An 11,638-nucleotide genomic window follows, 5' to 3' on the forward strand; every position below is an offset into this window, starting at 1 on the left:
CCTTTGACTCTGGAGTGTGTTTCTGCCTAAACCTGCTGCCCAGGAGGGCACAGCAAGCCTTGTCCTGCAGGGACTGCTCAGGGCCTCACACCCGCCCCTGCCCTGCCCTCCATCCCCTTCCCCATCGCCCTGGAGGCTCGCACCTCTGCTGGAGTCCTGGGCATCTGGGAGGGGAGGATGGGGCCCCCCCGCTGCAGGGACAGGACCATACTGCTGAGGTCCCACATGGCCCTGCTGGTCCTACATGCCCCCCTCCTCTAAGCCCTGACCCCTTCTTTCCCCGCACACTCTGCCCGTGAGGCTCTGGCTGAAACCCAAACCCCTAACTTGGCACAAACCTGACCCCCAGGAAGCTCCCCAGGACACAGAGCCTCCTTTAAGTCTTCTCGAGGGTGGGGGAGGGGAGTTGCCCCTGTGACCCAGACACCTGCAGCTTCTATAAGCTGCTCCAGCCCCTCTGGGATCCCAGCTCTTCTTACCAGAGATAAGACAAAGAGTAGGTTGAGGTGGGGGTAGAGGAGGGGCTGGGACAGCGTGGGGAGGGGTGAGCCGCAAACCAGGGCAGCAGCGTCTGCAGAGCAAAGACTGAAGGAGCCCAGCTGGGGGGTGGGGGCTGCCCTCGGCCACCAGGAGCCCCAGGTGGAGCCCCAAGTGGCAGACTGTCGGGCACAGGGCCTGGAATCTGCATTTTGCCGTTGGGAGTCCCTGGGCCAAGTCCTGCTAGGCCTCAGCATCCTCATCAGCAAGGGGAGTGGTCCGTCACTTCCTGGACTCCTGGGCTGGTTTGTGAGAGGGGCCAGGTGGAGGGGCGGCGGGCCAGGTGCACCAGGCCCCACCCGCTTAGTTCTCTGTATTGGGTTTCCTTTGATGAGAGGTTGGAACACTGTGGGTCTGGATGAGCGGAGACCCTGCCCCCTCCCACACCCCCAGCCTGAGAGTACCTGGGGTGGGGGCAGGGAGAGCAGGGCTTCCTCTTGGTTGCCCTATTTGGGCATTTTTCAAGGACTTTTTTCCAAGTGTCTCCTATGCAGCCTCTGACTTCCAGGGAAGTGAGGGAGGGGCAAGCAGCTGTGATCACCGGCACCCCCTTACGTGACCTCCAAGCATTTAAGGCTCCGGCGTCAAGGGAGCCCAGGGACAGGACTGGGTTCCGTGTGCTGAGGCTGGAATTGCGCGCTTTTTTTTTTTGGCCGCATCACTTGGCTTGTGGGGTCCTAGTTCCCCGACCAAGGATCGAACCCGCGTCCCCCGCATTGGAAGCGCAGAGTCTCAACCGTTAGACTGCCAGGGGAGTCCCCTGGAATTGGGCTCTTGAAGATGCCTCACAGTGGCCTCCAGAGAAAAGGGGAGGGTGATGGTGGTGCCACGTTTACAGCTGGGGTCCCCCCGCGAAGGCCATGGGCAGGGGGCTGAGCCTGCAGATCTGGGCAGTGGGATGTGAGGCGGCCCTCTAGGACCCCTCGCTTTTCTAACTCGGAGGTGAGAGGCTGGGAGAAATGAGGAGAAAGGGCCTGGCAGGAGGGGGAGCGCTGCAGACCTGGGGACACCGGAGGCCTCCTGTGAGGTGTAACCCGACCCCTCTGAGTTGCGGGACACGGGGCATCTGAGGTCCTAACCCTGGCCTGTTCCTCCACCTCCCAGGGCCCCATCCCAGCCCCTTTACATAAGGCTCCGAGGCTGGGCCTCAGGTCAGGCCCGTGGCCATGGCCTTCACAGGCCTGCTGGACGCCCTGGGTGGCATGGGTGGCTTCCAGCTGGTCTACACGGCCCTGCTGCTGCTGCTGCCCTGCAGCCTGCTGGCCTGCCACAACTGAACTTCACGGCCGCCGTGCCCCGCCACTACTGCCAAAGGCCCGCCAACCACACTGCGGCCACCGTCAATGGCTCAGGGGCCTGGCTGAGGGCCACCGTACCCCTGGACCTGCTTGGGGCCCCCCAAGACATGCCGACACTTCACACAGCCTCAGTGGGCCCTCCTGGGCCCCAACACCTCCGTCCACGGGGCGGCCACCAAGGGCCGCAAGGATGACTCAGTCTATGACCGCAGTGTTTTCCCGTCCACCATCGTGATGGAGGTCGTGGGGGGGGGCCGGGGGGGTGGCCGGGGCGGGGGCTGCTGCCCGAGGCCAAGGCTGGAGCGTCCCTCCCTTCCCCGCAGTGGGATCTGGTGTGTGAGGCCCATGCCCTCCGAGACCTGGCTCAGTCTGTCTACATGGCCAGGGTGCTGGTGGGCGCCGCGGTGTTTGGCAGCCTTGCAGACAGGTGAGCCTTTGGGGACGAGGGTCCCAGCCTCCCGCGCCTCTTCATTAACTTTTCTTTATTAAAGTTTGTGTATTTTAAAATAGATAATACATACAATACATTCACGGGGTTCAAAATTCCAGAAGGTACAAGCGGGTATGCAAGGAAGCGTTCTCCCCTCTGCCCCACACTCCAGTGATTTCTGCAGGGCAGCCTGGTTTCCGTGTACCTTACAGAGATTTTTTATGATTTTGTACAATCCAGGTGAACATGTACATGTGCTCCATCCCCCTTTTCTATACAAATGCTGACACACCCATACATGGTTTTGTATATGGCTTTTACCTCATTCGTGGCCTCTGCGTATTCCTTCAGAAAAAGCTCTCCTGTCCTCCCCGCGTCCGGGCTGCATCCCACTGTGCAGATGAGCCACAACTGACCAAATGGGCCCCTGAGGATAGAGAGACGCCCGGAAATGCAGCACACACCATGGTTCTGATGGAGTCGGCTCCTTGCCTCCTCCATCCTCTTTCCCATTCCTTCCCTGCTCCTCCTCCCCTCTCTCTCCCCCCTCCTCTCCCCTCCCTGCAGCCCCTCCTCTCACTGTTCAGGTTCTGGGGGCCCTCCTGGACTGCAGACCCCACACCCTGGAGTGTGCAAGGTGCTTCAGGCCCCTCACAGGTGGTCCTGTCATCGCCCTGGTCGCCCCGTGTCAAGACATGTCCGGTCTTTCTGTGTATGAGCCTGTATCTTATTCATAGTGTCTTGTTCGTCACCAGCCCCCAGCTCAGGCCTGCCACTTAGAGGTGATCAATGAACATCTGTGTAACAGAAGGAAGGAAGGAAGGAAGGAAGGGAGGGAGAAAGGGAGGGAGGAAGGAAGGGAGGAAGGGAGGGAATGAGTCTATCATGGGGTGTGTGGAGGAGAAATGCTGCTCACCTGGCCAAGCTGGGGCTCCAGCTCTGGACCCTCACTTACAAATGGGGCAGTGCCAAGGCCCCCCTACCCTGGCCATGGACCCCTCTGTGGTGTAACAAGGCCTGCCCCACCCTGGCCTCCCCAAAATGACTAGTCCAGTTTGTTTTACAAAAGTCAAGTTTATGGGCTTCCCTGGTGGTGCAGTGGTTAAGAATCTGCCTGCCAGTGCAGGGGACACAGGTTCGAGCCCTGGTCCAGGAAGATCCCACATGCCGCGGAGCAGCTAAGCCCGTGCACCACGACTTCTGAGCCTGTGCTCTAGAGCCCATGAGCCACAACTACTGAGCCCACGTGCTACAACTACTGAAGCCCATGTACCTAGAGCCCGTGCTCCACAACAAGAGAAGCCACCGCAATGAGAAGCCTGCGCACCACAACGAGGAGTAGCCCCTGCTTGCCACAACTAGAGAAAGCCCGCGCGCAGCAACGAAGACCCAAGGCAGCCAAAAATAAATAAATAAAATTAATTTTAAAAAAAAGTCAAGTTTATGATACTGTTTATTAGAAACACTGGTCTTTGTAAGCAAGCACAAATCTGCCATGAGCTAGCCAGTGAGAGTGTGCCCGTGTACCTAGTTGTTGCTGCATCTCCCCTCCCTGTCTCCAGGTGACTCCAGACCCGGCAGGATGAGCCGTGGTCCCCTGGCTGACGGATGGAGGGAAGCAGCTCCTGCAAGGTTCCCTGCGGGGCTGCTGATACGGAGAGCGGCGCTGGTCAGGCTAGGAGCAAGCCTGCACCCCCCTCCAGAGACGTTCACAAGGGTGTCAGGGGGTCATCCTCTCTTCCTCAGCAATTTTAGACTTGAGTCAAGTGGTCTTCACCATTTAGGAGAGATCTTTAAAGTTCTCACCCTCAGAGTGAGTGGGGCGCCCCCGGGCATGGTACGCACGTGCCACGTAGACGTGAATGCAGGTTCTTCTTAACTGCAGTTTTCTTTTGGAGGGAAATTCAAGAATGAGATAGAGGAGGGTTAACTTGGGGTTTTGTGCGCTGCTCACAAAAAAGTGAAAACTGAAGGTTCTCATTCAGTCTGAACCAAAAGACTGGACTCTGGGGTCCTGCTCCCACCAGCCTGGGCCCTGCCAAGGGTTTGCCCCCCATGAGTTCTGGTTTGAGGGCTCCCTCCTGCCAGAGAGCTGTTCAGGGGACCCTCTCATAACCCACTGCACCTGCCTCTGAGCCTTTGCAGAATCTCTGTCTTTCCCCGACCCTGGGAGAGTAGGGGCTTGGTAGGGAGCCAGAAATATTCCTTGAGTGAAAGAACGAAGGAGGGAATACGTCTCTTCATCCCCACTTTCCTTCCACACCAGGCTTCTCCCTCCCTGGTCCTGCCAGTGTCTGGGTCCCAGCGGATGCGCATCTATTACAGACAAGTGGCTTTCAGATGTGGTGAGGGGGTAGCTTCTTCTTACCCTCCCTCCACAGCCCGCATGGGGGATACTGCTGCCTCCTAGGAACCCTAACCCTGCGCCCATGGCCGGGCTCAGGCTGGGCCACAAGGCCCCCTGGTCTGGTCGTACCTGCAGCTGGCAGTTTCGTGGGCAGCCACAGCGTACTTCTGCTCCTTCGGCGCCTACTGCTTCTTCCGGTTCCTGATGGGCATGACCTTCTCCGGCATCATCTTTTTTTTTTTTGGCCGCGTTGGGTCTTCATTGCTGCGCGCGGGCTTTCTCTAGTTGAGGCGAGCGGGGCCTACTCTTTGCTGCAGTGCCCGGGCTTCTCCTTGCAGTAGCTTCTCTTGTTGTGCAGCATGGGCTCTAGGCGCGCGGGCTTCAGTAGTTGTGGCACGTGGGCTCAGTAGTTGTGGCTCGCGGGATCTAGAGCGCAGGCTCAGTAGTTGTGGCGCACAGGCTTAGTTGCTCCGCAGCATGTGGGATCTTCCCGGACCAGGGCTCGAACCCGTGTCCCCTGCATTGGCAGACGGATTCTTAACCACTGCTCTGGCATCATCTTAAACTCCCTCTCTCTGGGTGAGTCCAGCCAAGGAGGGGCCTGGAGGGGAGGGGGCTTGCGGGGGGAGGGGGTGGCAGCCCCATCGTTGGATGTCTTTGCATTGGGATTCTCATCCGGTGACCTCAACTCACAACCTCCCACCAGGGTTCTCGGGACACCTGGGCTCTCAGCGGTGGCCCTGCCAGCAGCGAGCCGTGGACCCTGGGTTGCCATTTGCCCATCTGCAAGCTGAGAGGGCTGGGTTCACTTCCTGTGTGAGTTAGTCAGCAATAACCACTTACTAAGGACCTCCTGTGTGCCAGGCTCGGTGTGGGCTCAGTGTGGGCCACGGAAGCGAGGTGAGACACAGGGGTCCCCGAGGCGGCAGGAGCCCTGAGAGGATGTGGCTCCGAAAGGGGCGGGGTTTCCCTTTGGTGCCATGTGGAGATCTGGCCTCCTGGGTGCCAGGTGGGAATGTCCCCACCCCCAAAGCAACAGGGTCAGTGCTCACTGCAGGCTGGTTCCAGGCAGCTCCCAGGTGGTTCTAGCAGAGAGCGCCATGGACAGAGGAAGCCCACCCTGGACACAGGCCAGCCACTGCCTCCGTGTCCCTCTAATTACTTGGTTTGCTCCTGAGGACACCACCAGGCCTCCGGGAGGACCTGAGCGCTCTCACTCTGCTGACAAAGACGGGATGGGTCTTGCATCCCAGGGTAGCAGGGAACCTTGGGGCCAGAGAACCAGGATGCACCAGGCCAGCACACTGGACACCCCCCACCCCATGTCAGGACAGCAAAGGGCACTGAGCTCACAAGGGGATCTCAGCAAATCCCAGCCCACCCGCCTCATTCTTCCAGGTGGACGTCCAGCCACGGCTCATGGAATCTGAAGGCAGGAACGGTGGTCCAAGGCCCATCTCATGCTAGAATCACCTCTATAACACACACACCTACACACACACACACACACCCATATACACACACACACACACTCCTAACCACAATGCACAATGCACACCCCCATATACACACACACCTACACACACACACATACACACACCCTACACACACACACACACTCCTAACCACAACACCCCCCCATATACACACACCCCTACACACACACACACATACAAACCCCCTACACACACACGCTCCTAACCACAACACACACACACATATACACACACCCTACACACACCCTACACACACACACACACACACACTCCTAACCACAACACACCCCCATATACACACACCCCTACACACACACACATATACACACCCCCTACACACACTCCTAACCACTACACACACACACCCATATACAAACACCCCTACACACACACACACACTCCTAACCACTACACACCCCCCATATACACACACCCCTACACACACACACACACCCCCTACACACACACGCTCCTAACCACAACACACACACACACACTCCTAACCACAGCACACACACCCCCTACACACACACACATACACACCCCCTACACACACTCCTAACCACTACACACACACACCCATATACACACACCCCTACACACACACACACACTCCTAACCACTACACACCCCCCATATACACACACCCCTACACACACACATATACACACCCCCTACACACACACGCTCCTAACCACAACACACACACACACACTCCTAACCACAACACACACACCCATACACTCACACCCCTACACACACACACACTCCTAACCACAACACACACACCCATATACACACACACACACATATACACACCCCCTACACACACACGCTCCTAACCACAACACACACACACACACACTCCTAACCACAACACACACACCCATACACACACACACACATATACACACCCCCTACACACACACACTCCTAACCACAACACACACACCCCTACACACGCACACACTCCTAACCACTACACACACACACACACGCACGCACACACTCCTAACCACTACACACACACACACACGCACGCACACACTCCTAACCACTACACACACACACACGCACGCACACACTCCTAACCACTACACACACACACACATGCACGCACACACTCCTAACCACTACACACACACACACACGCACGCACACACTCCTAACCACTACACACACACACACACGCACGCACACACTCCTAACCACTACACACACACACACACACGCACGCAGCTAGGTGTGGGAGGTGCAGCAGTGAACGAGCAGAGCATGCTCTGTGGGGTCCGTGTTCTCCCGCAGGAAGACAGATAAACAACACAAATAAGCGAGTTGTGTAGTGTGTTAGAAGGTGATAAGGGCGACAGAGGAAAACTAAAGCCCAGCAAGGGAATGAGAGCGGTGCGGGGAGGGGAGAATCAGCAGTTTTGTTGGCTCGGGGACCCGCCTTGTTGGGAAGGGGTCACTCTGGGCTAAGCTTGAGGGAGGTGAGGGAGGGGGACCTGTGGCCACGGGGCGGGGGGAGGGAGGCGGGTGGGCCAACATTCCAGACAGAGGCCCTGAGGGGGGAATGTGTCTAGCGGGCTCAAGAGCAGGAGGTCCTTGTGCTGGAGCGGAGCTGGGTGCGTGACAGCTCAGGGCGATGCGGGCAGACCCTTAGGCCTGGTGGTCATTAAGGATGTTGACCTTGACCCTGAGTGAGATGGGAGCCTCTGGAGGGTTCCGAGCTGAGGAGAGGCCTGACCTGGTCTCACTTGGCATTTGCCGGGATCCCTCCGGCTGCCATGCGGCTCAAGGACAGGAGCAGGAAGGCCGGTCCCGAGGCTCCTCCGGTCACCTGGTGAGAGGCGAGGCTGGAGTGGGCCGGGGGCAGCACGGGAGGAGGCAGGAAGGGCTCAGACTCTGGTTCAGTTCTGCAGACAAACAACAGACAAACAACAAAACAAAACAAAAAAGCTAAAGGACAAACTAGTTTTTTTAATTGGTAGCTTTATGTGGTGGTTTTTAATAACAGCTTTATTGAGGTATAATTCACCTATCATAAAGTTTACCTTTTAAGGTTCATAATTCTGTGGTTTTTAGTGTATTCACAGAGTCGTGCAACCATCACCACTGTCTAATTTTATGATATTTTCATCACCTCCAAAAAGAGACTCAGTACCCGTTAGGAGTCATTCCCCATTTCTCCCTTCTCCTAATACCTGGCAATCAATTATCTACTTTCTGTCTCTATAGATTTGCCTATTTTGAATATTTCATATAAATGGAATCATATAAAATCTGGTCTATTGTGTCTGGTTTCTTTCACTTTGTATAATGCTTTCAAGGGTTATCCCCGTTGTAGCATGTATCAGTGTGTCATTCCTTTTTATGCCCAAATAATATTCCTTTGCGTGGATAAACCACACTTTGTATAGCCATTCATCAATTAACTGTCATTCGAGTTGTTTCCACTTTGAGGATATTGTGAATAGTGTGGCTCCGAACATTCGTGTACAAGTATTTGTTCAAATACCTGTTTTCAGTTCTTTTGGTTATATACCCAGGAGAGGAATTCCTGGGTCATCAGGTAACTCTGAGGAACTGCACAGTGGCTGCACCATTTTCCATTCCCACCAGCAAAGCAATGTATGAGAGTTCCAGTTTCTTCACATCCTTGCCAATACTTGTTATTTTCCATTTTTTAAATTATGGTCATCCTAGTGGGTGTAAAGTGGTATCTCATTGCAGCTTTGATTTGCATGTCCTTAATGACTAATCTGTTGAGCATCTGTTGCAAGCCTTTGATTAATTTTGATTAATTTTCAGAGTTCTGGAAAAGTTGAGTTTAACATCTTTTGCCAGTGTTCACATGGTTTTATGCAGGAGAAGATTTTGCAGATCCTTACTCCGCCGTAAGGCCCACTGTCCTCGCTGACTCTTCGTGGATGACATTGATGACATTACCCTCATCATCATGACGCAAGGTTGTTTCTGTTATACAACAGAGAGTCTAACAGCACAGTGGGAAAGGGCCTGAGTAAATTTTAGATCCCATCAGCTCATAGATTCTATAACTTTTACATCTTAGTTAATGTTCCATATCCTGTCTCCTTGTCAATACAAGCTTCTAGAAGCAGGAACTGTGGGTTGCTTTGCAGCCTTCCCTCTGGTTCCCAGCACTGTGCTTTGCCTGCTTAAAACATTTACTATAACCACTTTGGGACATTATTTGGGTCTTTACAAATATTTTAAAGTTGTTTGGGGTTACGATGTTCTGAATCTAGACTCCAGATTTAGTCTGCATTGTGCAGTGTGGTTGCTATTGGGTCCCTGTGGCTACTGAGATTGAAATTAATTAAAATTAAATAAAATTTAAAACGTAGTTCCTTGGTTTCACTAGCCACATTCCAAGTGCACAGTAGCTACATGTGGCTAGTGGCTACTGTATCAAGTGGCACAGAGCTAGAAATTTCCACCATGACCCTGCTCTAGATACTTCCTCTCCCGCTGTCTCAGACCACAGGGTCATCACTGTTGGGAAGTTGAAGGGACACTGGGCATAGATTCTCCTTCATTTGCAAGGAGGCAGCTCTTTTAATGAGTCCTGATTACTTTTTTTAAAATTTATTTATTTTATTTTATTTTAATTTTTGGCTGTGTTGGGTCTTTGTTGCTGCGCACGAGCTTTCTCTAGTTTCGGTGAGCGGGGGCTACTCTTCATTGTGGTGCGTGGGCTTCTCATTGCAGTGGCTTCTCTTGTTGCGGAGCACGGGCTCAAGGCGTGTGGGCTTCAGTAGTTGTGGCTCGTGGGCTCTAGAGCGCAGGCTCAGTAGTTGTGGCGCACGGGCTTAGTTGCTCCAAGGCATGTGGGATTGTCCCAGACCAGGGATTGAACCCGTGTCCCCTGAATTGGCAGGCAGACACTGCACCACCAGGGAAGTCCCCTGATTACTTTTAAAGATAAGGTAATGGATAAAGAATATGATTTTCCTGGGTGATTTCCAACTACTAGACAAAAGTTTCCAGAGAGCATGACTGTGCAAAATACAAAAAAAAAAAAAAAAACCTTAAATAATGCTACCATTGTTATCTCTTCGGGGCAGCCTTTCATCAGCTCCCGGCACCAGGACCACTTCTCTCTTTATCAAGCACTCACCCAAGGTCAGTCGTCATATAATCCTAGCCACAACCCAGCCTTACCTGGAGAGAGAACCCAGCCAGGTCTCCTGGTTCCCCAGCCAGGGCTGCTCCCAGAACACCCCTCCCCTCTCACAGACCAGCCTCCCATCTCAGAGGGACTTAGTGAGGATTATAAAATAGACCCATCAAGCAGAGATGAAGCAGCTGAGAAGCCCAAGTCAGGAGAAGGGCAGCCAGCCCACGTGGTCCTGGCCCAGTGCTGGCTTCAAGCAAAGGAAGGCTCTGGCATTAGCGAGAATGGCTGTGAACACAGCTGACTTCATGGGTGTGCAACCTTGCAGTTGCTCGGGACCCCACGCCCAAAGGGTCCCACGTTTGGGTTAATGCTCTGCTGCCGCCATCTTGAAATTCTCGATCATTTCTGAACGAGGAGCCCTGAATTTTCACTTTGCACTTAGCCTTGCAAATTATGTAGCTGGTCCTGACCTTTTCCATGGAAGGCATTAATCTTCGAGCAAGAGACAGGCCAGGCAGGGAGATGGGGGGAGTGAAGAGCTGGGGAGCAGCCATGGAGAGCCAAGCGGGGGTCAGAGAGCTGCAGAGCCACCTCAGGGGCCCCTGGGGTCCAGGCATTTAAGGGGTAAATGCTTGCTTGTTGCAGAAACATAACTATTCAGAGAAATTCTTTTTCTTTTCTTCTTCTTTTTTCTTTTGGCCACATGCGCAGCTTGTGGGATCTTAGTTCCCTGACCAGCGATCGAACCCGCGCCCCCTGCAGTGGAAGCGCAGAGTCCTAACCACTGGACCACCAGGGAATTCCTCTTCAGAGAAATTGTAATGACACATAACAAAGGTTTCCACGTTGTAACTTTGTTTTACCGTGATGTTGACAGTTTATTCTCTTCCCAAACTTTTGCCTGATTTCATGTTAGCTGGTAAAAGCTAAGAAGTGTTTGAAAGGAAATTCAACCAACAAACTTGTAAAGATAATTTTTCATTCAATATGCCAAACAAGACACTGCTATTTATCAGCAAGCCATACTACATGCAATACATTTTTGATGGTTTAAAAAGCAACAAAGTGACTTTAGAACATAAAGGAATACTTAAATATTACACACAGAAGAAGAAATAGCTAAATGTCCTCTTGTATCTGAAAAAGACTCAAAATGTTCTAGATTTTTTTCTTTGGGCCCAATTAGGAAAGAAGAAATAACTAATAAACTATGTAAATACATTAGTTAAAAGAAAACAAGATAAAGAAACAGGAAATAAATCAACTATACTTCAATTTAAAAAAAAAGATAAAACTTTTCTTTTATGCCCACTAAAAAAAAAAGAAAGAAAAGAAAGAAATGGGAAAGAACAGAATGTCAGAGTCAGCCTGCTAATTTTGATGAGGAAG

The 11,638-nt window shown here is 53.1% G+C and overlaps 1 pseudogene; it reads left to right on the top strand.

Annotated features, from left to right (window-relative positions):
* Positions 1-611: 611 nt before the first annotated feature.
* On the top strand, positions 612-4,897 carry LOC137772302 (solute carrier family 22 member 20-like; annotated as a pseudogene).
* The last annotated feature ends 6,741 nt before the right edge of the window (positions 4,898-11,638 follow it).

Source organism: Eschrichtius robustus, chromosome 11 (assembly GCF_028021215.1).
Source record: "Eschrichtius robustus isolate mEscRob2 chromosome 11, mEscRob2.pri, whole genome shotgun sequence".
Lineage (NCBI taxonomy): Eukaryota > Metazoa > Chordata > Mammalia > Artiodactyla > Eschrichtiidae > Eschrichtius > Eschrichtius robustus.